Genomic DNA, 26,520 nt, shown 5'->3' on the forward strand with positions numbered 1-26,520 from the left:
AAGGGCCTGTAATGTGAGGTAATCGATTTATGTTCTAACATCTGATCAGTGGTGGGGGGGGCGGGGGGTTGTTTAAAAGTAAGACTGTCAGTTCAGAATTGGCGTAGAAAGTAAAGCCAGCAGTGGCCAATTGGATCCACTTGTTCAGACAGACCCATGGGTGCCCTTCAGTAGGAACACCATTACCAATCCCACAGCTTCCTCTCCAACATCAGAACTTTCCTGCCCAAAGTTCAACTACAGACACGTTTTCCTGCAGCAATGACACCTGTCCAAACAATATCTGAGTCTTTGACCCCCACACATTTGTCCGAAACAGAACACTCTTCTTCATCACAGCTCCAGTAACCCCTGCCTGCAGTGCTGTCTGTGTGGAGTTTGCAACATCTTCCTGTGACTGTGTGGGATCTCCCACTTGCTCCAGTCCACTCCTGTGCCCCAAAGACATTCTGGCGGAGTAAAGGGCCACTGTAAGTTACCCCTGGTGTAGGTAAATGGCAGAAGAATCAAAGGGGACCCACTGAGCATGTGAGAGGAGGCAAGCTACAAAGTTCAAAGTAAAATTTATTATCAGACGTCATACTCGTTACCACATACAACCCTGAGACTCTTTTTCTGCGGGCATACTTGCAAGTCAGTTACATGCTTCAGATTGCAGCAGAACTCATTCGAAAGGAGCATATTTAAGAGGAAAACTGATACAAATTCCTGCAGCCCACAGACAGTCACCGATGCACACCGCCACCATACTGCAGTACAGTAAGAGGAAATCTTATTTCATTTTTTAAATTACTGGATTTCATGCTGAAATTTATAATTTTTTTAACATTTATTGAGATACGATGCAGAATAGGCCCTTCTGGCCCTTCGAGACATGCTCTGATTTTAATCTGAGCCTAACAGCAGGACTATTTACATTGACCAATTAACCTATCAACAGGTAGGTCTTTAGACTGTGGGAGGAAACTGGAGCATCCAGAAGGAACTATTGTGGTCACAGGGAGAACGTGCAAACTCCTTACAGACAGCGACACGAATTGAACCTGGGTCACCTGTACTGTGAATGGTTGTACTGGCCACTACACCACCGAGCTGCTTAGTGCTAAAATCAAAGGATTTCAGTTGAGAGAAAAGCTTAGTCACAATAACAAACAAGTAAAAAATTAAAATGGACAATAAAACAAAAAAAAGCTCCCTTGCTATTCAATTTTTGTCCCTCGATTCCCCGTTTAGCCACATATTCGACAGCATCATCACTCACTGTTCAATGGACCAAATAGCACAGCCTCCCCTCACTGGTTGATGGCAGAAAACCTGAGGAGATGGGACCCACTTCATCCCAAATTGACATCTGATTGGCTGAAAACAGGCCTAAGTCTCCTGTTCTCATCAATCACAAGTCACAAGCTGACAGTTTGATCAGGTGTTCCTGGAGAAAGGGATCAGATGGAACTTTCAATGCCTTCATCAGGGACCAAGGTTATAGCCCCATCAATCAGCAGGTTTACCCTATCCCCACAAAAAAACAAACCAAGAGGGAACATTCTCCAGACATGGGCTTTTAAAGTTTATGTTAAGGGCAATCAATCTCTCCCTAAACCACATTCAGATGTGATTTAGATTAAACTGTTTTGCCGGGCTGTGTGTGTTTCATTGGCTACTTGGAATTCCTACAGTACTGTGCAAAAATCTTGGGCGCATATATATAGCTAGGCTGCCTAAGACTTTTGCACAGTATTGTAGTAATTTTATGTATTGCACCATATTGCTGCCGCAAAAAAGAACAAATTTCATGACATGTGAGTGATGATAAACCTGATTCTGATACGGGTCTCTACTGTGGACCAAGAGTGGAAAGCGGGCAGGGAGAAGGGAATCAAGGTTGGGAAAAGGGGAAAGGAGAGGGAGGGAGTGGGAAAGACCACAGGGATATTCTGTAATGATCAATAAATCAATTGTTTGGAATCAAATGACCTTGCCCGGTGCCACAGGGTTGGGAGTGTCTGCACCTGTACCAACTTCCACCCCTCGCACTCCTTCTCTGCCACCTGTCCCATTCCCAACATCCTTTGCTCCCGCCAGATTAACAAACTCACTTTTCTCTCCACATCGATAAATACAGCAGTGTGCAAAGTTCATATGCTCCCTATATTTTTGCACAGTACTGTAAACACTGATGAAATGAATGAAATATAAACACTACCAAACTGCAGGGATTCTCCCACTAAATTCAAAAATCATTTCGTTATTTAACTGGAGTAAATTTTGTTCACTTAACGTTTGATAATAACTTTGTATGAGATTATTTTACTGTGATCTACACATCTACAATTCAGGTTTATACCACCACGGGAAAGTTTTCTTTGTGTTGCCACAATAGACAGTGAACTAATGAACGACTTCCCCTGGGCCCTAAAGGGTAGAACTGAAACAACATTGTGGTGTGAAATTCATGATGGGAAGAAAACAATTTCAGGTCACATAAATATTTAAATACCCAGATTGAGCATTAACAAGCGAGACCTGCAGTGACCTCAGTGGCCATTGGTGCTAAGAGAGTACACAATTACAACCATAGAGAACCAACTCCGAAATAAAGCAGAGGCCAGGTCAGCTCTGCCAGTTCAATCAACCGTCTGTCAGCATGTCCTGACCCAATCTCGTCAACATCTCCCGCAGTCATTCCTTGTCATCGTCATAGCCATAGAAAGGTACAGCACAGAAAAAGGCCCTTCTGCCCATCTAGTCCATGCTGAACCATTTGAACTGCCTACTCCCATCTACCTGCACCCAGGCCGTAGCCCTCCATACCCCTACCTATCCAAACTTCGCTTAGACATTGAAATTGAAATCGCATGCACCACTTGAGCTGGCAGCTCATTCCGCACTCTCATCTGCCTTTGTGTCAGTTCCCCCCTCATGTTTCACCTTTCACTCTTACCCCATGACTTCCAGTAGTCGTACCCAAACTCAGTGGAAAATGTCTGCTTGTATTTACCCTATCTACACCCCTTATAATTTTGTATACCTCTATTGAATCTCCCTCTATCTTTTATGTTCCAAGGAATAGAGTTCAAAGTTCACAGTATGTTTTATTATTAAAGTACATATATGTCACCATATACAACCCTGAGATTCACTTTCTTGCAGGCATTCTCAGCAAATCTATAGAATAAAAACTATAACAAGATCAATGAAAGATCAACCAGAGTGCAGAACAGAACTGTACAGACGCAAATTTAAATAAATAGCAATAAGCAACAAGAACATGCGATAGTGAGATAAAGAGTCCTTAAAGTGAGATCATTAATTGTGCATTAATCTCAATGGATGGGTAAGTGAGTGTAGTTATCCCCTTTTATTTAAGAGCCTGTTGGTTGTGAGACAGAAACTGTTCCTAAGCAGTCCAATATTTCCTTATAACTCAGGTCCTGCAAACCCAGCAACATCCTTGTAAATTTTCTCTTTACTCTTTTAACCTTCATTATATCTTTCCAGTAGGTAGGTGACCAAAACTGCACACAATACTCCAAGTTAGGCCTCACCAATGTCTTATAAAACTTCAACATAACATCCCACCTCCTGTAATCAATGCATTGATTTGAAGGCCAATGTACAAACATTGTGTTTAACCTCATCCCCTTCCCGTTGATGCTTACACCCTCTCAAATGATTAATTCTACCAGTTTCTTTGTGGTCACGTTAGCATTTCTCCTTCTACTGTTTCAGTTTATACAACTGTACGATACACCAGTCCCTTGTTTTGCGCTCCTTATATTTATTATCAATATATGCATTGTTTACTCTGAGCTTCATACAAGCAAGAAGTTTCATTGCACCCTGGTGTATACAATAACAAACTATTCCGCTACTGAATCTGAATCAAACAAATTCCATAGGTCTCTGCAGCCCTCTTTAGTTTTCAAGACCATTTTCTCCGTTCCTAATGTGTAGTTTGGTGAACACAAGAGATTCTGCAGATGTTTGGATGGTAGATTCTTGATTAGTCAGGGTACGAAGTGATACAGGGAGAAGGCAGGAGATTGGGGCTGAGAGGAAAATTGGATCAGTCATGGTGAAATGGCAGAGCAGAATCGATGGGCCAAATGGCCTAAATCTAAATATAGTCTTGTGTTGTACAACTTCAGCAACAGATACAGACAAAATGTTGGAGGAACTCAGCAAGGCAGGTAGTATGTACGGAGGGATGGAACAGTTGACCTTTTGGGTTGAGACCCGTCATCACAAGTAGACAGGAAGGGGCAGAACCCCAGCATGGCGGGGGAAGGGTGAGGGGTGCAAGCTGGCGGGTGAAATGTTGAACCTCCACTGTTCAATTTTCAAAAGCATGCTGTTTCAATGTGGATAACCTTCATTGATATCTGTGGTATTTGTGATTGGAAACGGTTTATTATTGTTACACATACCAAGATATGAAGAAAAACTTTTGTTTTGCATACCATCCATACAGAACATTCCTACCGTCGGGGTAGCGCAAGAGAAATGCCAGAAAAGAGTGAAGAATATGGTATTACAATTACAATTACCATTGGTAAATTTGTAAATTGGTCTTTTCTTTGACATGGGCTTTCTTCCACCTTGTTATTGGCAGATATATCTTTGCTAAAGATATTAAAATTACTGATACCTAATTACAAAGGGGGTAATCCTGATGGTGGCAGGGTGGAGATAGGTCTCTATCAAAGGAGGTGTAAGGTGCTCCTTCCCTCTGCTAGCCTACAGGACACCCTTGGGCAAGGTGTAGCACCTGCTTAGCCCCCGATTAGGGTCACGTGAAGCCAAGGGAGCAGGTGATAGCTGGACCTATGAGCAGCTGGTACATATCACAAGTCCAGGCAAGCAGACAATCTCTAAAGAGTATTGATAATGACTGGGGTCACCTGTCTTGTAAAGACACTGTCCAGAGGAAGGCAACAGCTGTGTGCAGACATCCACTGATGCTTCTGGACACATCATCAGTGATGTTTCTGGAATCATCAGGTGTTTTGGGCCTTTCAACATCATACACCCTTCTCCAGGTGACCCAGCCGGGGCTGATCAGACCCCAGCTTGTGTCCAGATGGCTAGCTACACATGACTCCATGGCTCCCCTCTCTTGAGCCACAGCCATCTTGAGGCCCTCTCTGCCGCATTGGTGGTACTGCGGATGGCTCTCCTCTTCCTCTCTCCCTCGATGCCCAAATTGCTGTAGGCTCTGGCTAAGGAACAGGCTGCAAATCCCCTACAACCAACCTCCACTGGGAGACACCTCACTCTCCATCCAGCCTGCTGACAGTTGCTGACCAGTCCTGCGTACTTGGAGAGCTTCCTTTCAAAGGCCTCTTCCAAGCGATCTTCCCATAGGACCGTCAGCTCCAGCATCACCACCTGCTTCGTAGACTCAGACACAAGGACAATGTCTGGTCGCGGGCTGGTGGCTGCGATATGGTCGGGGAACCTCAGCTGCCTTCCGAGGTCCACCAACAGCTGCCAGTCTCTTGCAGAGGTCAGGATACCTGCCGATGTTCTTTTGGCAATTTGCCAAGAACAATCATGGTCATGAGACTATGATCACCCACGTCATACGACACGGCACGTAAGGATGATGATTGTTCCATCCAAATAAGTTCAATGTGGATAACCTTCACTGATATCTGTGGTATTTGAGATTGGAATTGGTACATTATTGTTGCACGTACCAAGATTACGGAGAAAAACTTTTGTTTTGCATACCATCCACGCAGATTATTCCTACTGTTGGGGGAGTGCTGTTAACAGGGGCAGGCAGAATAGACTGTTACAATTACAACAGCCACTGGTAAATTTGTAAGCTTAATCTATTCTTTCCCATAGGCTTTGCTCCACCTTGTCATGGCAGATATAACTTTGCTAATGGTCATCATCATCATTATGTGCCGTGTCGTGTGACATGGGCCTTGATTTTCCTTGGCAAATTTTTCTACAGAAGTGGTTTGCCATTGCCTTCTTCTGGACAGTGTCTTTACAAGACGATTGACTTCAGCCTTTATCAATACCCTTCAGAGATTGTCTGCCTGGTGTCAGTGGTCATATAACCAGGACTTGTGATCTGCACCGGCTGCTCATACGACCATCCACCACCTGCTCCCATGGCTTCACGTGACCCCAATCAGGTGTAAGGAGGTACTACGCCTTGTCCAGGATGATCTGCAGGCTGGCAGGGGGAAGAAACTCCTTACACCTCCTTGGGTAGAGGCATACCTCCACTCCTGCCTTGCTAAAGATACCTCCATTAAAATTACCGACTTTTTCCTCACCTTATTAGAAAGGGTATAATCCTAAATAAAGGCACATTGGCCTTCATAAATCAATGTATGGAGTTCAGGAGATGGAATGTTATGTTGAAGTTGTATAAGACATTAGTGAGGCCTAATTTGAGTATTGTGTGTTGTTTTGATCACCTACTTGAAGGAAAGATGTAAATGAGGTTGAAAGAATATAGAGAAGATTTACAAGGATGTTGCCAGGTCTGGAGGACCTGAGTTATAAGAGCTTTATTCCTTGGAACATAGAATATTGAGAGGAGATTTCATAGAGGTATACAAAATTATGAGGGTTATAGACAGGGTAAATGCATGCAGCCTTTTTCCACTGAGGTTGGGTGGGACTACAGCTAGAGGTCATGGCTTAAGATTGACAGGTGAGATGTTTAAGGGGAACAGAAGGGGAAACTTCTTCACTCAGAGGGTGGTGAGAACGTGGAACGAGCTGCCTGCACAAGTGGTGCACACGAGCTCAATTTCAACATTAAGATAAGTTTGGATAAGTACATGGACAGTAGGGGCATGGAGGGCTTCGGTCCCTGTGCAGGTCGATGAGCGTGAGCAGTTTAAATGGTTTTGGCATGGACTAGATGGGCCGAAAGGCCTGTTTCCTTGCTGTACTTCTCTATGTCTTTATGACTTGAAAAGCAGACAGTGCAATCATTTCAATACACTGGAACATTTCAAAGATTACTCTGACTTGGCCCAGTCACTGGTTTTTCCTGTTAACACCTTGTAGATGCCAAATACAGGAGGAAGGTTGGAACTGAAGACTTACAGTTCAGCCTTTTAAAGTTAAAACTGCCACAACTGCATCCCCATAGGCCCCCTTGAGATGGAAAAGGAATGCTGCTGGCGAGATGTACAACTAGGCGATATGAACAAGTATGAGAAATAGCTGACCAGATGATTAAAATATCAATGGTTAATGTTTCTTCAGGTGAAGCAAGCAAAACCAACCTGGGGAAACAGTTAGGGAGCAGGAATCCGGGCAAGGGAGCAGAGTCTGTGACGGAACATAAACTAAACCAGAACTCCCAGCTATCAGTTTTCATTTGAGGAAATGTGTACTAGTCATCACCTTGGTAGTGTAAGCGCCACCAGGAGGCCGGTGGGTAAGGGGTAAAACACTGGGCAACTCAGGGACCGTTATTTAGGGGTAAAACACTGGGCAACTCAGGGACCGTTATCTAGGGGCAGGAAGTCAAATAATTTCTGGATCTATGTTGGCTGTTGGAGCATTCTTTGCAGATCCCTGCCCAGGGAGCAGCAGACACTGAATGATCAAACATCCAAAGCCAAATGAGATGGTTAATGAGATACTGGGGAATAAGAGTTGTGGCAACAGACAGGAAAGGGAGGCCAAGATCAGAACTGCAGAGTAGACCCTAGGGCCAAATGGTCCTCCTGGCCCCTAGAACCGACTCCATGAGACAATTATGATGCTGGCCAATCTGAGCTTGGACTCTGCCTGATCTGGGCTTCCTGCCATTCCTTCAATATATGAAGCTCTTTCCGCTTTAACCGACAATATCCGCAGCAAATGACTACCCACAGCCCACTGACAGAGACAGTTCCAAGGATTCACACCACAAAGTGACATTCCTGCGTACACACAGTGGGCAGGGAAGATTATACTGCAGGAGTGTACGTTTCTGCGTACACAGTGGGCAGGGAGATTACACTGCAGGAATGTACATTTCTGCGTACACAGTGGGCAGGGAAGATTACACTGCAGGAGTGTACATTTCTGTGTACATGCAGTGGGCAGGGAAGATTACACTGCAGGAATGTACATTTCTGTGTACATGCAGTGGGCAGGGAAGGTTATACTGCAGGAATGTACGTTTCTGCGTACACAGTGGGCAGGGAAGATTATACTGCAGGAGTGTACATTTCTGCGTACACAGTGGGCAGGGAAGATTACACTGCAGGAGTGTACATTTCTGCGTATACACAGTGGGCAGGGAAGATTACACTGCAGGAATGTACATTTCTGCGTACACAGTGGGCAGGGAAGATTACACTGCAGGAATGTACATTTCTGCGTACACAGTGGGCAGGGAAGGTTATACTGCAGGAGTGTACATTTCTGCGTACACAGTGGGCAGGGAAGATTACACTGCAGGAATGTACATTTCTGCGTATACACAGTGGGCAGGGAAGGTTATACTGCAGGAGTGTACATTTCTGCGTACACAGTGGGCAGGGAAGATTACACTGCAGGAATGTACATTTCTGCGTATACACAGTGGGCAGGGAAGATTACACTGCAGGAATGTACATTTCTGCGTACACAGTGGGCAGGGAAGATTACACTGCAGGAGTGTACATTTCTGCGTACACAGTGGGCAGGGAAGGTTATACTGCAGGAGTGTACATTTCTGCGTACACAGTGGGCAGGGAAGGTTATACTGCAGGAGTGTACATTTCTGCGTACACAGTGGGCAGGGAAGGTTATACTGCAGGAGTGTACGTTTCTGCGTACACAGTGGGCAGGGAGATTACACTGCAGGAATGTACATTTCTGCGTACACAGTGGGCAGGGAAGATTACACTGCAGGAATGTACATTTCTGCGTACACAGTGGGCAGGGAAGATTACACTGCAGGAATGTACATTTCTGCGTATACACAGTGGGCAGGGAAGGTTATACTGCAGGAGTGTACATTTCTGCGTACACAGTGGGCAGGGAAGATTACACTGCAGGAATGTACATTTCTGCGTATACACAGTGGGCAGGGAAGATTACACTGCAGGAATGTACATTTCTGCGTACACAGTGGGCAGGGAAGATTACACTGCAGGAGTGTACATTTCTGCGTACACAGTGGGCAGGGAAGGTTATACTGCAGGAGTGTACATTTCTGCGTACACAGTGGGCAGGGAAGGTTATACTGCAGGAGTGTACATTTCTGCGTACACAGTGGGCAGGGAAGGTTATACTGCAGGAGTGTACGTTTCTGCGTACACAGTGGGCAGGGAGATTACACTGCAGGAATGTACATTTCTGCGTACACAGTGGGCAGGGAAGATTACACTGCAGGAATGTACATTTCTGCGTACACAGTGGGCAGGGAAGATTACACTGCAGGAATGTACATTTCTGCGTATACACAGTGGGCAGGGAAGATTACACTGCAGGAATGTACATTTCTGCGTACACAGTGGGCAGGGAAGGTTATACTGCAGGAGTGTACATTTCTGCGTACACAGTGGGCAGGGAAGATTACACTGCAGGAATGTACATTTCTGCGTACACAGTGGGCAGGGAAGGTTATACTGCAGGAGTGTACATTTCTGCGTACACAGTGGGCAGGGAAGGTTATACTGCAGGAGTGTACATTTCTGCGTACACAGTGGGCAGGGAAGATTACACTGCAGGAGTGTACATTTCTGCGTACACAGTGGGCAGGGAAGATTACACTGCAGGAATGTACATTTCTGCGTACACAGTGGGCAGGGAAGGTTATACTGCAGGAGTGTACATTTCTGCGTACACAGTGGGCAGGGAAGATTACACTGCAGGAATGTACATTTCTGCGTATACACAGTGGGCAGGGAAGATTACACTGCAGGAATGTATGTTTCTGCGTACACAGTGGGCAGGGAGATTACACTGCAGGAATGTACATTTCCATGTACGCACAGCAGCAAAGGCACAGACTGATGGCCAGTATTGTTTTATCTAACATGGAGAGACCTACCGTGGCACTGCTCGAGGACTGGTGACCCAAAGCTCTAAGGAAGCAGCATGTTTAAGCCGCGTGAGACTGGTTTGTCCGCCAATCTCAGAGCACAGTGCTCTTTAAAGATAAAGTTCATGGGTTTATTTCCTGATCTACTCACAAATGAAGTTGACTGCCAGACTAGTTTGAAGAGTGATATTACAGTTGCAAGGTAATGGAATCCCACCTAGATGCACATAGGTAATAGACTCAGGAGGCAGCAGCAGTCACCCAGATCATGGCTGACCCTCCTCATTAGAACACTAGAACACTACAGCACAGTACAGGCCCTTCAGCCCTCCATGTTGTGCTGACCCATATATTCCTTTAAAAAAGCACTAAACCCACACTACCCTGTAACCTTCTATTTTTTCTTTCATCCTTGTGCCTGTCCAAGAGGCTCTTAAATACCCCTAATATTTTAGCCACCACCATCCCTGGCAAGTCACTCCAGGCACCCATAACCCTCTGTGTAAAAAAACTTACCCCTGATGTCTCCCCTAAACTTCCCTACTTAACTATGTACATATGCCCTCTGGTGTTTGCTATTTGTACCCTGGGAAATGGGTACTGACTATCCACCCTATCTTTGCCTCTCATAATCTTGTAGACCTCTATCAAGTCCCCTCTCATTCTTCTACGCTCCAAAGAGAAAAGTCCCAGCTCTGCTAACCTTGCTTCACATGACTTGTTCTCCAAACCAGGCAACGTCCTGGTAAATCTCCTCTGCACCCTCTCCATAGCTTCCACATCCTTCCTATAATGAGGTGACCAGAACTCTACACAATACTCGAAGTGCAGTCTCACCAGAGATTTGTAGAGTTGCAACATGAAACTCCTACTGCCCTCTACCAATCTCTCAGATCCCCAGTTCAACTCAATTGATATCTGATCAGAACGAGAATAAGAGTAAAGGATCCTCACCACCCAGAACATGCCCTCTTCTCATTACTACCATCGAGGAGGCGGCACAGGAGCCTGAAGACTTACACTCAATGTTTTAAAAACAGCTTCTTCCCCACCGCCAGATTTCTGAATGGTTCATTGACCCAGAATCAGAATGAAGTTCAACATCACTAACATATGTAATTAAATTTATTGTTATGCAGCAGCAGTATATTGTAATCCGTAATAAAATTAAAAACTGTAAATTACAGTGTGAAGTATATTTATACTTAAAAAGTTACATAAATAGTGCATAAAGAGAAAAAAAAAGTAGTGAGGTAGTGTTCATGGGTTCAATGTCCATTCAGAAATCTGATGTCAGAGGGTTCCCTGAACTGTTGAGTTTGTGCCTTCAGGCTCCTGTATCTCCTCTCTGATGGTAGCAATGAGAGGAGAGTATGTCCTGGATGATGGGGGTCCGTAATGATAGATGATGCCTTTTTAAGGTATCCCTCCTTGAAGATGTCCTGGATGCTAGGGCGACTAGTGCATGTGATGGAGCTGACTTAATTTACAACTTTCTGTAGCTTATTTTGATCCTGTGCATTCTACCCCCCATCCCTCTATGAGACAGTTATGCACCCAGTCAGAATGCTCTCCACGTTACATCTGTAGCAAATTGCGAGGGTTTTTGGTGACATACCAAATCTTGTGAAAATCCTAATAAAATATAGACACTGTCCTGCCTTCTTTGTAACTGCATCAGTATGTTGGGCCCAGGATGGATCCTCAGAGATATTGACACCCAGGATCTTGGAATTGCTCATCCTTTCCACTGCCGATCCCTCGATGAGGACTGGTACTATCCTTTCAGGCCCACCATCAGTTCGTTAGTCTTACTGACATTGATTGCAAGGTTGTTGCTGTGATACCACTCAACTAGCCAATCTATCTCACTCCTGTACACCTTCTTGTTACCTGCTGAAATTCTGCCCTTGAACACTACCTCACTATTTGCACTCTTTTTAATACTTCTCTTTTTGTAATTTTTTCAAACCTCACACTGCACTGCAGCCACAAAACAACTCATTTCATGACATATGTCAGTGATAATAAACCTGGTTCAGATTCTGATTCTGAACAAGGCTGCGGGATCCTTTCCAAGACACTCACTTCCACTTGGAAACGTTCAGCATAAGTTCACCATCACTGGGTCTAAACCCTGGAATTTCCTCCCCAACAGCACCATGGCAACCTCTACATCTAAAGGACTACAATAGTCCATGACTACTGCTCATCAATCCCTTCTCAAGGGCAACTAGGGCGAACGGCCTTCCCGATAACGACTAAATCCCAAATATCCAAATATAGAAAGTGCCCAGTTCCATCACTGGAGAGGAAATTCACTGTAATGACTCCAGACCCCTTCCCCACCACTGCTCTGTTGCTTTCAATCACTGGCTGTGTGTTCATGTTGGATTTTCATACTAGTTCAGATAAGGTTTGCTCTAAAATTAACTTTTCTCAGCAGTGAAGAAGGTAACGCAGAGCTGCTGTTGGACACCGCACCTACACTGTCGCACACCTACACCCCGTTACACCGCACATACACTGTCGCACACCTACACCCCGTTACACCGCACCTACATCCCATTACACCGCACCTACACTGTCGCACACCTACACCCCGTTACACCGCACCTACACTGTCGCACACCTACACTCCATTACACTGATCCACAACTGTCAGATACCCACCACACCCCGTTACACTGATCCACAACTGTCAGATACCCACTACACTCCATCACAGACCTGTAACTGTCAGATACCCACTACACCCATTACACTGTCAGATACTCACCACACCTTGTCACAGACACCCAGTACATCCCATCACAGACGTATAACAGTCAGATACCTACTACACCCCACCATAATCCTCCTACACCCCACTACAAAGAGCTTCAGCTGTTAGCCACCACACCTACACCCCATCACACCCCTCCTACAGCCATCAGCTACCACACCCCTCACCCCATCACACCCCTCCTACAGCCACCAGCTACCACAGCTACACCCCATCACACCCCTCCTACAGCCGCCAGCTACCACACCTACACCCCCACACCCCTCCTACAGCCGCCAGCTACCACACCCACACCCCATCACACCCCTCCTACAGCCGCCAGCCACCACACCCACACCCCATCACACCCCTCCTACAGCCGCCAGCTACCACACCCACACCCCATCACACCCCTCCTACAACCGCCAGCTACCACACCTACACCCCATCACACCCCTCCTACAGCCGCCAGCCACCACACCTACACCCCATCACACCCCTCCTACAGCCGCCAGCTACCACACCCACACCCCATCACACCCCTCCTACAGCCGCCAGCCACCACACCCACACCCCATCACACCCCTCCTACAGCCGCCAGCCACCACACCCACACCCCATCACACCCCTCCTACAGCCGCCAGCCACCACACCCACACCCCATCACACCCCTCCTACAGCCGCCAGCTACCACACCCACACCCCATCACACCCCTCCTACAGCCGCCAGCCACCACACCCACACCCCATCACACCCCTCCTACAGTCGCCAGCTACCACACCCACACCCCATCACACCCCTCCTACAGCCACCAGCCACCACACCCACACCCCATCACACCCCTCCTACAGCCACCAGCTACCACACCCACACCCCATCACACCCCTCCTACAGCCGCCAGCTACCACACCCACACCCCATCACACCCCTCCTACAGCCGCCAGCCACCACACCCACACCCCATCACACCCCTCCTACAGCCGCCAGCTACCACACCCACACCCCATCACACCCCTCCTACAGCCGCCAGCTACCACACCCACACCCCATCACACCCCTCCTACAGCCGCCAGCTACCACACCTACACCCCATCACACCCCTCCTACAGCCGCCAGCTACCACACCCACACCCCATCACACCCCTCCTACAGCCGCCAGCTACCACACCCACACCCCATCACACCCCTCCTACAGCCGCCAGCTACCACACCCACACCCCATCACACCCCTCCTACAGCCGCCAGCTACCACACCCACACCCCATCACACCCCTCCTACAGCCACCAGCTACCACAGCTACACCCCATCACACCCCTCCTACAGCCACCAGCTACCACACCTACACCCCATCACACCCCTCCTACAGCCGCCAGCCACCACACCCACACCCCATCACACCCCTTACAGCCACCAGCTACCACACCTACACCCCATCACACCCCTCCTACAGCCGCCAGCCACCACACCTACACCCCATCACACCCCTCCTACAGCCGCCAGCCACCACACCCACACCCCATCACACCCCTCCTACAACCGCCAGCTACCACACCTACACCCCATCACACCCCTCCTACAGCCGCCAGCCACCACACCTACACCCCATCACACCCCTCCTACAGCCGCCAGCCACCACACCCACACCCCATCACACCCCTTACAGCCGCCAGCTACCACACCTACACCCCATCACACCCCTCCTACAGCCGCCAGCCACCACACCTACACCCCATCACACCCCTCCTACAGCCGCCAGCCACCACACCCACACCCCATCACACCCCTCCTACAACCGCCAGCTACCACACCTACACCCCATCACACCCCTCCTACAGCCGCCAGCTACCACACCCACACCCCATCACACCCCTCCTACAGCCGCCAGCCACCACACCCACACCCCATCACACCCCTCCTACAGCCGCCAGCTACCACACCCACACCCCATCACACCCCTCCTACAGCCGCCAGCTACCACACCTACACCCCCACACCCCTCCTACAGCCGCCAGCTACCACACCTACACCCCATCACACCCCTCCTACAGCCGCCAGCTACCACACCTACACCCCATCACACCCCTCCTACAGCCGCCAGCCACCACACCCACACCCCATCACACCCCTCCTACAGCCGCCAGCTACCACACCCACACCCCATCACACCCCTCCTACAGCCGCCAGCTACCACACCCACACCCCATCACACCCCTCCTACAGCCGCCAGCTACCACACCTACACCCCATCACACCCCTCCTACAGCCGCCAGCTACCACACCCACACCCCATCACACCCCTCCTACAGCCGCCAGCTACCACACCCACACCCCATCACACCCCTCCTACAGCCGCCAGCTACCACACCCACACCCCATCACACCCCTCCTACAGCCGCCAGCTACCACACCCACACCCCATCACACCCCTCCTACAGCCACCAGCTACCACAGCTACACCCCATCACACCCCTCCTACAGCCACCAGCTACCACACCTACACCCCATCACACCCCTCCTACAGCCGCCAGCCACCACACCCACACCCCATCACACCCCTTACAGCCACCAGCTACCACACCTACACCCCATCACACCCCTCCTACAGCCGCCAGCCACCACACCTACACCCCATCACACCCCTCCTACAGCCGCCAGCCACCACACCCACACCCCATCACACCCCTCCTACAACCGCCAGCTACCACACCTACACCCCATCACACCCCTCCTACAGCCGCCAGCCACCACACCTACACCCCATCACACCCCTCCTACAGCCGCCAGCCACCACACCCACACCCCATCACACCCCTTACAGCCGCCAGCTACCACACCTACACCCCATCACACCCCTCCTACAGCCGCCAGCCACCACACCTACACCCCATCACACCCCTCCTACAGCCGCCAGCCACCACACCCACACCCCATCACACCCCTCCTACAACCGCCAGCTACCATACCCACACCCCATCACACCCCTCCTACAGCCGCCAGCCACCACACCCACACCCCATCACACCCCTCCTACAGCCGCCAGCTACCACACCTACACCCCATCACACCCCTCCTACAGCCGCCAGCCACCACACCCACACCCCATCACACCCCTCCTACAGCCACCAGCTACCACAGCTACACCCCATCACACCCCTCCTACAGCCGCCAGCCACCACACCCACACCCCATCACACCCCTCCTACAGCCGCCAGCTACCACACCCACACCCCATGACACCCCTCCTACAGCCGCCAGCCACCACACCCACACCCCATCACACCCCTCCTACAGCCGCCAGCTACCACACCCACACCCCATCACACCCCTCCTACAGCCGCCAGCCACCACACCCACACCCCATCACACCCCTCCTACAGCCGCCAGCTACCACACCCACACCCCATCACACCCCTCCTACAGCCGCCAGCTACCACACCCACACCCCATCACACCCCTCCTACAGCTGCTTTCTCCAGTTACTGAGACCAGCTAAACTCTCTAACAGGCCCTTTTTCACCCTGAATGAGAAGCTGACACATTGTGCGGGAGGAGGTGAATGGGGAAGCATGACAGATCCCGAGGAGCTGGAGGAATTGACAAGGAAGAAGGGAATTTGAGGATGTGCTGAGATGGAGGGGACAGCAACATGGATTAATTGGACCGAATGGCCTGTTTCTCTCATAGACCTTTGTCATACTTATTAAGATCTCAGTGGGAAAGTAATCACATTGTGCTCTCACACAACTGAGGAAATAAAAAAATCCATTACCCAGTGCTCGTCCTGTCGAAGGCTCATGCTGTTAACCTGGAGATTCCATGGCAAGCAGAGCAAAAATGCATCACGTCGAGCTTCATTGTGCGTAAAGCGAGGCACACAGTTTGTGTTACCTCTGGGATAGAACATCAACCCCTCAGGACGGGAGATGGCAGCACTGCCCCTCCTCCACCCCATTCCCAGGATAAACACCTCATCAGAGATTTGTGGAAGTAGAAGAAAGTGGAAACAGCACTTTGACTTTGCCATGGGTCTCAAGGATGGGTCGACTTTCTGGGGCAGGGACTTCCTCGTGTCTACCCTCTGTGCTGTACAACTTCATGAGCCTAACCATCCAATTCCAGCACACAGCCTTCCAGGGTTTCAGTACAGACACCCATACTTCAATAAAAACCAGACACAAGAGTTTGAAGTTAGCAAAGTTGACAGTGCAATATGCTGAATGGGGACAAAGGTCCCATGCACATTCCAAAATTTAATGACAAAATAAAGAATGTCAGCAGAAAAATATCTTCTGTTCAGTGAGGATGATGGGAGCTGGGGCCTCAGTCCGAGGATCACACAATAAAGTTCCACTCCAGATGAAAATGGGATGCTGGACTGGAATTCTATTCCAGTAACCACAGGAAACTAAACCTTTTATGTTGAATTCAACAGCATTTTCAATCTACAGAGCTTTCAAAGATTCTGGACTGAAGTGTCGAGGATATGTGAGACAATCCCCCAGCACATGGTCCTAACAGTAGGATTGGTGCAGATTACCTAACAGATGTACTAACCATTTGCTGAATTATCAAGAAGCTTCAAACTTTCTCAGAGACATTATCTTGACATACTTTTCAAAATTTGCTGAGAAGAGTCTGCTGACAATAACAAGGGAAGAAGAAGTGGTTCTACCAACTTTCAGGTCTGTCACAACGTTCAATGGGAACATGCAATCTTCAACTGAACTCTACACTCCCACCTTTCCACTATCCCTGATGAAAAGCCCATCAGTTCTCTGCTCCCAAATGTTAATAACTAATCTTTCATTCCTGAAACTGGTGGTGAGGAATTCCAAATTTCTCCCACACATTTTGTGGGAAGAGATTTCATTGCTGAAAACATGGCTCTAACTTTAGAAATTGCCAAGATGTCTCAGCCAGCAGAATTAACAAAGAAACACACACAAATTGCTGGAGGAACTCAGCAGGTCAGGCAGCATCCATGGAAATTATAAAACAGGCTGAGATCCTTAATGTCCCTCCTTATCCAATCACACCACCCCACCACCCCAAATGTCAGGTAAACTTCAATTGCATCACTGGATAACCAACTATTGGAAGGACTTGTTGTCCCTTTCCATGCCTTATGGTGCATTAGACAGCAACCTTACTGTTTCTTTAGCATTTGACTATCTTTTATGAGGCCAAGTTGCGAACGTGACACTCAACACAGCACAGACGGAAAGCGTGCAAGGAGCCAGCCAGATTTGAACCTGGGACAACTCGCCTCAAAGTCCAGTCCGGTTGCCACACACCACTGGCTGGCTAATGGTAAGGACTGCTCATTATTTAACTGACTGAGTACAGCGCTCTCAACAGAAGTCCAACGAAGTGCAGTATCCAACACTGCCAACACCACCAGCCCCGGTCTCTACAGACACCAACTGGTCTTCCGTAATATACTCCAGATCCTTGCAAACCTTCGAAGATCTAACAGCAAAATGAGTTGAAAATGATGACTGGTCCAACGACTGTGGAATGGGGATAGGCTAGAATTAGAGGGCCAAATGGCACCAGTTCTCACTCCAGTGTGTCAACAGTGGAAGCATCTTGGTGCAGAAGCAGCTGTCTTTTGAAAACATGGGGGGGGGGGGGGTAGAATTTGAAAGGGATCTGAAGGGAAAGTTTTACACCCAGAGGAAGAAGGGTAATAAAATGAAGAAGTCACAGATTCATAAAGAAGTACAACACAGAAACAGGACCTTCGGCCCATCTAGTCCATGCCGAAAACTATTCAAACTGCCTACTCCCAATGACCTGCACTAGGACCAAAGCCCTCCATTTCCCTACTGGCCATGCTGGCCATGTATCAATCCAAACTTCTCTTAAGCATTGAAATTGAGCTTGCAATGACTATTTGAGCTAGTCTGAGAGATCATACACTGGGATTTATTGTTATAGAAGTGAAGGACACTGAAATGGGGCCTTCGACTCCCTCATCCACTCTGACTGTGACTGCTACTTACACTAAACCCACTGACCGACGTGGTAGCTACAGATACAAGTGCAACAGTTAAAAGACAGTTAGACAGGTACAGGGATAGGAAAGTGTCAGGCTAGGGGTTCCCAACATTTTATGCCATGGACCAGTACTATTAAACAAGGGGTTTGTGGACCCTAGTTTGGGAATCCCTGGTTTAGAAGGATATTAGTCAAATGAGAAGGATATTGGTCAAATGGGACTTCCTCAGATAGTTAAACCATTCAGTTTTGTCAAGCCATTGCTGGATAACTCCATGAATATATGTATTATAATGTTTGAAAGTGTTTGAACAGGTACTTGGATTGGAGATGTGCATAGGGATATGGGCTCAATATGGGATTACTGTAAGCGACCACCACAATCAGAATGGACGGGGAAACCTACGGACCCATTTCAGTGTCCTATGCTTCCAGGGTACGATCTCTCAGATTGACAGGCCATGACAGCTGGGACATCACAACTCTGCAAAGTCAATGTCAACGATTCCGCCGAGAGGAGTAAATATCAGAGTATGCAAGTGTGCAGATCCTACACTTGACCTTAGACAAAAGGCTGACAAACTTGCTGTAGGGTTGGCAGGCTTGTTTGCCTCAATGAACCAGAGGGCTATGTTGGCTGGAGTCAGGGCCTTGTGCTTTGACTCTTGATCAGGTCACCCATGCCAGCAGTTCAAAGGGTAGTGGCCAGACTAAGAGTGGTCCACTGGTCCTGCAGGTTCGGGGATTCAGCTCAGGGCTAACAACCCTAAATGATATAAAAAATGTTATGGAAACACTAACGAAGAGTCCTATATCTGTGTGAGACCGAGGACAGGCAGGGATAGAGGGCCTTCATTATTGCCCTGAATGACAGTAGCGTAACAGGCAAATGAAATGGAGTCTGCTGATACACATTGCTTCTCGGTCTTTTCTCCAAGATCAAGAGTAGTATCTGTTCCAATCAGCGGGTGGGATTTTGAACAGGTGATCAAATGTCTTCAAGAGGGCAGAGACAAGGGCACAGATAGGGCAGGCCAAGTACAAAGGTGGAGACAAGCACGTTTATCCATCTTTAAAAGAGGAAAAAACAAGTGCCGTTCTTGAACAGTTGGAGATTGAGTAATGTTGATATTCAAAGGTATCAGAATCAGAATCAGGTTTAGTATCACCAGCATTCGGCTTGAAATTTGTTGTTATGCAGCAGTAGTAGAATGCAATATATAATATTAAAAACTGTAAATCACAGCATGTAATAGATATATTATGAAGTTAAATTAAAATAAGTAGTTTAAAAAATAGGAAAAAAAGTAGTGAGGTAGTGTTCATGGATTCAATGTCCATTTAGAAACTTACTGACAGAGGGGAAGAAGCTGTTCCTGAATTGCACTTTACACTGAAGCCTAACATACAGATTGACAAGAAATTTGAAAGGCAAATGGACTGCTGGCCTTGTGTGACAAGTAAGTTGAGGACAACAGTACAGGTGTCACAACAAATTATCGGCAGCCTCAAAGAGACCACGGGAAGCATTGTATGCAGGCTTGATCTCTTTGCTGAAGAAAGTGATAAGAGTGCCCTGGAGGGAGTGTAGTGTAGATTCATTGGACTGATTCTTGGACTAACAGTTTAGCCATTCGAGCAGAAGTTGAGTAGATTAGGCCTATGGTGAAAAGAATGAGAGATGATCTCTATCAAACCTTCAGAGTTCTTACAGGGCTGAGCAGGCTGGATCAGGGAAGGGAAAAGGCTCATTTTCTCCGAATGAAGGTAGGCCACTCAGGACTGAGGAAAGCAATTCTTCATACAGGTCAGAGGGACAGTTCGTCAGGCAGAACCGTTGGAATTCTTCCCTGCGGAGGCCTGTAGGGACACTCACTGGGTTCATTTGAAATAAAGATTGATAGCTTTTGGGATGTTAAAGCAGACAGGGGACATTGTTTCCTGTGGTGGTAGAGTCCAGGACCAGAGGGCACAACCTCAGAACAGAGGGGTGTCCTTTTAGAACAAAGGTTAAGAGAATCTTTAGCCAGTGGGTGGTGAATCTGTGGTATTCGTTGTCATACTCGTCTGCAGAGGCCAAGTCATTGGGTATATTTAAGGCAGAGGTTGATAGATTCTTGATTAGTCAGGGAATGAAAGAATATGGGGAGAAGGCAGAAGACGGGCTGAGAGAGCAAATGGATCAGCCATGATGAAATGGCAGAGCAGACTCAATGGGCCAAATGGCCTAATTTGCTCTGATATCTCATGGTCTTATTGGGAGCCGCTTGAAACTAGCATTGAGGTAAAGGATCAGCACTGTCCTGATCACTTCACCTTTTTGTATGTATTTTTTATTATAATTTATGGTACTAGTGTATTGCTCTGTACTGCTGCCACAAAACAACAAACTTGATGATGCATTACTGATAATAAACCTCGTTTTGATTCTGATCGCTGGTAGGGCCGTTTAAAGGGCCAAATTGTCTATTCCTGTGCTTTTATGATAATTTTTGTAATGAAAACCTCGAGCTTTGGAACACTGGGAGCCACCGTCCTCAGATGGTAAACCAGCTACGGCAATAAAACCCCTGACAGCTGCTGGCTCACCATTTTATCACAATAAAGGGAGCCCCAGAGATTCTAAAACACCCAATTCTCCAAAGCAGGTTAGTTGGCTGCTTTTCTGCTCCGTACCATGTGGAGGCAACTGCCGATAACTTATTTACAATATACATCTGTAAAAGAAGCAATTCTTCTTTCATTTTCTCCCATGAAGATTCACACACAGAACCTAGGAACTTTTAAGGAGATTTCCTTTGCCAAGTTGGTATTTATTTCAAGATTTGATACTGAAGATTAAATGTTTTCGGAAAAGACATGCAATGTTCAGGAATGACGAGCCAACTTTAATGTGAAATTCCTTTAAGGTTATCTGGTAAAGCATCTCCCCCCTCATACTGCTCAACAATAGGGGCCTGTGTTGAATCCCTACACATTCTTGTCTCGAGAGGAGCTCAGAGCTGAATTGGTCACGGTCAGGACTGTTTTCTTTGGTTACAAGAGACTGCTGCTCCTCACGGATACAAATGAGGATGGAAGGGAGGGGAGGAACGGCAACGAGCAGAAAGTATCGCTTATTCAAAATGTTGACAATTACTTAAACATCAACTCAAATCCGCAAAACTTCCAGCCAGGGCATTCAAAACCCAGTCCGGAGCGTGTGAAACATCTGTATCTCTGTGCATTCACCCCACCGTTAGATACAAACGTGCTCTGGGTACGTAGACCAAAATCTGCAGCTTCTGAAATTCTTTGTCAGTTTAAAAGAAGCACTGAGAACAGCAAAAATCCTGGGATCGATAGGGGTAAGTTGGAAAGCACTTAGCAGTCAGGCCGATGATGTTTAGATATACGGCCTGTATCTGTGATGGCTATTAACGGGGGTTCTCCACAAGTATTTCACAGTGATGTACAGTCATGCTATGATGGATTGCAGGACCATTATACAATCCACCAGTGCTTTTCCATTTATAACCACACAGACATTTCTTACTGAAATGCCTCAATAGGCACTTCCAGCACGTCGAGGTAAAAAATGAGAAGGTCTTGGTTTGTATAAAAGCCCTTCTCAGTGAGGTGAGGAGCGACAGCAGGAACTGGAACGGAGAGCTTGACACGATGGGATGTGGTTGGAAGGGGGAAGAAACTGCAAAATTATCATACAACAAGGGGGGGAGGGGGGAGGCTGGAGATCAAGACATCAGTGACATCATTGTCAAATGGCTGACGTGGCACAAAATCAAAACCCACTCCGATAAAACCCCATTAACGTTTCAAGAAAGGGATTCTGTGATGAAAGACAATGAAGAGGTCACTTATGGGAACAATAAACAGCGGCTGGCAGAGTTAGCATAATGGCCCAGGTTCAATTCCTGCTGCTGTCTGCAAGGCATTTGTCATGACATTTGTTAACTTTGTGGCAATGCATGATAAATATAGGCAAAAAATGGATTGCAGTAAGCATATGTATATTAAATAGTTAAATTAAGTAATGCAAAAACAGGAATAAAAAAGTAGTGAAATGGTACTCAAGCATTCATTGTCCATTCAGAAATCGGATGGCAGAGGGGAAGAAGCCGTCCTGAATCGGTGGTGTGTGCCTTCAGGCTCGTGTGCTTCCTTTCTGATGTTAACGATAAGAAGAGGGCACGTTGTAAATGGTGGGGGTCCTTCAGGATGGAAAGCACCTCTCTGAGGCACCGCTCTTTGAAGATGTCTTGGATACTGTGGAGGATAGTACAACGTAGACGATGGCACAATACAGGCCCTTCAGCCCACAATCTTGTGCCGACCTTTTAACCTATTCTAAGGGCAATCTAACCCTTCCTTCCTACATAGGCCTCCATTTTTCTCTCATCCATGTGCCTCAGTTTCAGACTTATTGTTAGTAAGCTGTGGACATGCTACCGGAGCACGACGACAGCTGCAAACTGTCCCCAGCACATCCTCGGACTGCATTTGTCACGATGCAACAGGATATCTCACTCTGACGCAGACATGATGTGACAAATTTAATGAATATTTGACAGATAAAACTAATCTATTTAATCCCTGCTTTAGATTGATAACGTCTTACAGAATCAGTCAGCTACGAAACAGATCGGAATCGACGAGCTACTTTGTAGTGGACACTGCTGCCTGGCAAGCAATTAAAGTTCCCTGACTTCATCACATCATCACCACTGAGGCTTGACATGGCCGCTCTGTCAGAAACCCCGAAGCGGGGGGTCATGGTAGAACTGACGGTACATTGGGAAGACTGGATTGAGGAGGTGTTTGAGTGTAAGAAAGCTGATTACCAGGGGCTGGTCGAGCACTGCCAGAGACAGTGGTAGAAGGCGAGATGAGAGCCTATAGAGGAGGGGTGTAGAGGTTCTGCTGGCTGCTTGCTCTGCAGAACTTCCCCTCTCCTTGGCATTATGAGGCTGCAAAGGAAAGAGCCGTCAGGACTGTCACAGAGGCTGCTGAGCGAGCCTCCAGACGGCCGTGGATGAAGGGATGTGACCCGTGGACCAGTGCTGCTGGGCTAGTGAACCCTGGCTCAGTCGCTGGGCGAGAGTGTCTGATACAGCATGATGACAGGCCCTTTCGGACCAAAGAGTCGCCCCACCCAAGTACACCCATGTGACCAATTAAACTACTCGCCTGCACTTCAGCATGAATGCGGAGAACCCCGAGGAAATCCACACGGTCACAGGGAGAATGTACAGCAGAGGGAATTGGACCTGGTTTGCCGGTGCTGTAATAGCGTTACACAATCTTCTATGGTACCATGCCTCCCACCCCACCCCCAGAGCAACAGACAACACCACCACCAACAGCAAAGAAAGCACAACAGCGCTTCTACTTCCTTAGGAGTCTGAGGAGACTCGGCATGACATCAAAAACTTTGACGTGCGGTGGAAAGTATGCTGACCGGCTACATCACAGCCTGGGGTGTGGGAAAATCCATGCCTTTGAGTGGAAAATCCTAGTTAAGGTAGTGGACTCGGCCCAGCACATCACAGGTAAAACCTTCCCAACCATTGAGCACATCTACATGAAACAGTGCCATAGGAAAGCAACATCCTTTATCAAAAATCCTCTCCACCCAGGCCATGCTCTCTTCTCACTGCTGCAATCAGGTAGGAGGTAAAAGAGCCTCAGGACTTGCTCTACCAGGTTCAAGAACAGTTAGTACCCCTCAACCATCAGGCTAGTGAACAAAAGGGATAATCCACGGCAAAACACTTCTAGAGAAAATCTGCCAAGAACAATCATGGCCATCGAATGACCATAATTGCCTACGTCAAACGACACAGTACATAATGGATAAACAGTGTTTAAACCCACCCAACTAACAGAGGCCACACAGAGATGAGCAGTGCAAAATGACTGTAGCAAATAATCCAGTTGCCAAATATTTATTCACAAACAAGAGAAAATCCGCAGATGCTGGAAATCCAAACTACACACACACAATGCTGGAGGAACTCAGCAGGCCAGGCAGCATCTATGGAAAAGCGTGTAGTCAACACTTCCGGCTGAAACCCTTCATCAAAACTGGAGAAAAAAAAGATGAGTCAGTGTTAGAAGGGAGGGGAGGAAGAAACACAAAGTGATAGCTGAAACTGAGAGGGAGTGAAGTGAAGAGCTGAGAAATTGATTGGTGAGAGAGATACAGGGCTGGAGAAGAGTCTGATAGAAGAAAACAGAAGGCCATGGAATAAAGAAACAGGAGGAGGAGCACCGGAGGGACGCGATGAGTAGGAAAGGAGATGAGGTGAGAGAAGGAAAAAGGGATGGGGAATGGTGAGGTGGGGGGGGGGGGGGGGGTGTAGCATTACCAGAAGTTCGAGAAATCGATGTTCATGCCATCAGGTTGGAGGCTACCCAGATGGAATACGAAGTGTTGCTCCTCCAACCTGAATGTGTCCTCATTGTGATAGAAGAGGAGGCCATAGAATGACATGTTAGAATGGGGATGGGAAGTGGAATTAAAATGGGTGGCCATTGAGAGATCCTACTTTTTTCTGGCGAATGGAGCATAGATGTTCAGTGAGTGGTCTCCCAATGGACCAGGTAAATTTGAGGGCAGGGTGGAAGTTGGAGGTAAAGTTGATGAAGTCAGTGAGCTTGGCGTGGGTGCAGGAAGCAGCTCCAATGCAGTCGTCGATGTAGTGTAGGAAAAGTGGGGGAGAGTGGTGGTGGAGGGGAACTGGTTAGGTCTGGTGTCCAGAAAGAAATGGAAAGTTTTGAGGTGGGGAATGGAGTTGTATGGGGACCGGACATCTCTAGTAGTGAGAATATGATGATGGAGGCCAGGGAACTTAAAATCATTGGAAAGATCAAGACTGTGTGAAGTGCCACAGATGTAGGTGGGAAGGGACCGAACCGTGGTGGGGGGGGGAATAAAATTGAGTTGAGATATGCAGATACGAGTTTAGCGGGGCAGGAACAAGCTGAAACAATCGGAAATTCCGCTCCCCATTCCCATTCCAATATGTTAATCCATGGCCTCCTCTACTGACACACTGAGGCCACACTCAGGTAGGAGGAGCTACACCTTAGACATTGTCTAGGTAGCCTCCAACCTGATGGCATGAACATTGATTTCTTGAACTTCTGGTAATGCCCCCCCCCCCCCCACTTCATCATTGTCCATCTCCCTTTCCCTCTCTCACATATCTCCCTGGCCACCCATGGCCTCCATCTGGTGCTCCTCCCCCTTTTCATTCTTCCATGGCCTTCTGTCCTCTCCTGTTGGATTCCCCCTTCTCCGGACCTGTATCTCTCTCACCAATCAACTTCCCAGCTCTTTACTTCACCCCCCCTCCAGGTTTCACCTATCTCCTTGTGTTTCTCCCACCCCTCCCCCCACCTTCTAACACTGGCTCCTTGTGTGTTTTTTCTCCAGTTCTGCTGAAGGGTCTCAGCCTGAAGCACCTACTGTACTCCTTTCCATAGATGCTGTCTGGCCCGCTGAGTTCCTCCAGCATTTGTGTGTTGACCAAATATCTATTTATTTATTGAGATAGAGTACAGAGTAAGCCCAAGCAACACACTCTGTTGGCCCTTCCAGCGTTTTGAGCTACGGTGCCCAGCAATCTCTCGATTTTAACCCTAGCCTAATCACGGGACAATTTACAATGACCAATTATCTTACCAACTAGTACATCTCTGGACTGTGGGAGGAAGCTGGAGCACCAGGAGGAATCCCACACGGTCACAGG

The 26,520-nt window shown here is 47.8% G+C and overlaps 1 protein-coding gene across 4 annotated transcripts in view; it reads right to left on the minus strand.

Moving 5' to 3' along the window:
* Positions 1 to 26,520, minus strand: part of plxna2 (plexin A2) — a 574,692-nt gene that overhangs the window by 499,368 nt on the left and 48,804 nt on the right. The gene's annotated exons all lie outside the window — the stretch shown is intronic.

This window comes from Hemitrygon akajei, chromosome 27, assembly GCF_048418815.1.
Source record: "Hemitrygon akajei chromosome 27, sHemAka1.3, whole genome shotgun sequence".
Classification (NCBI taxonomy): Eukaryota; Metazoa; Chordata; class Chondrichthyes; order Myliobatiformes; family Dasyatidae; genus Hemitrygon; species Hemitrygon akajei.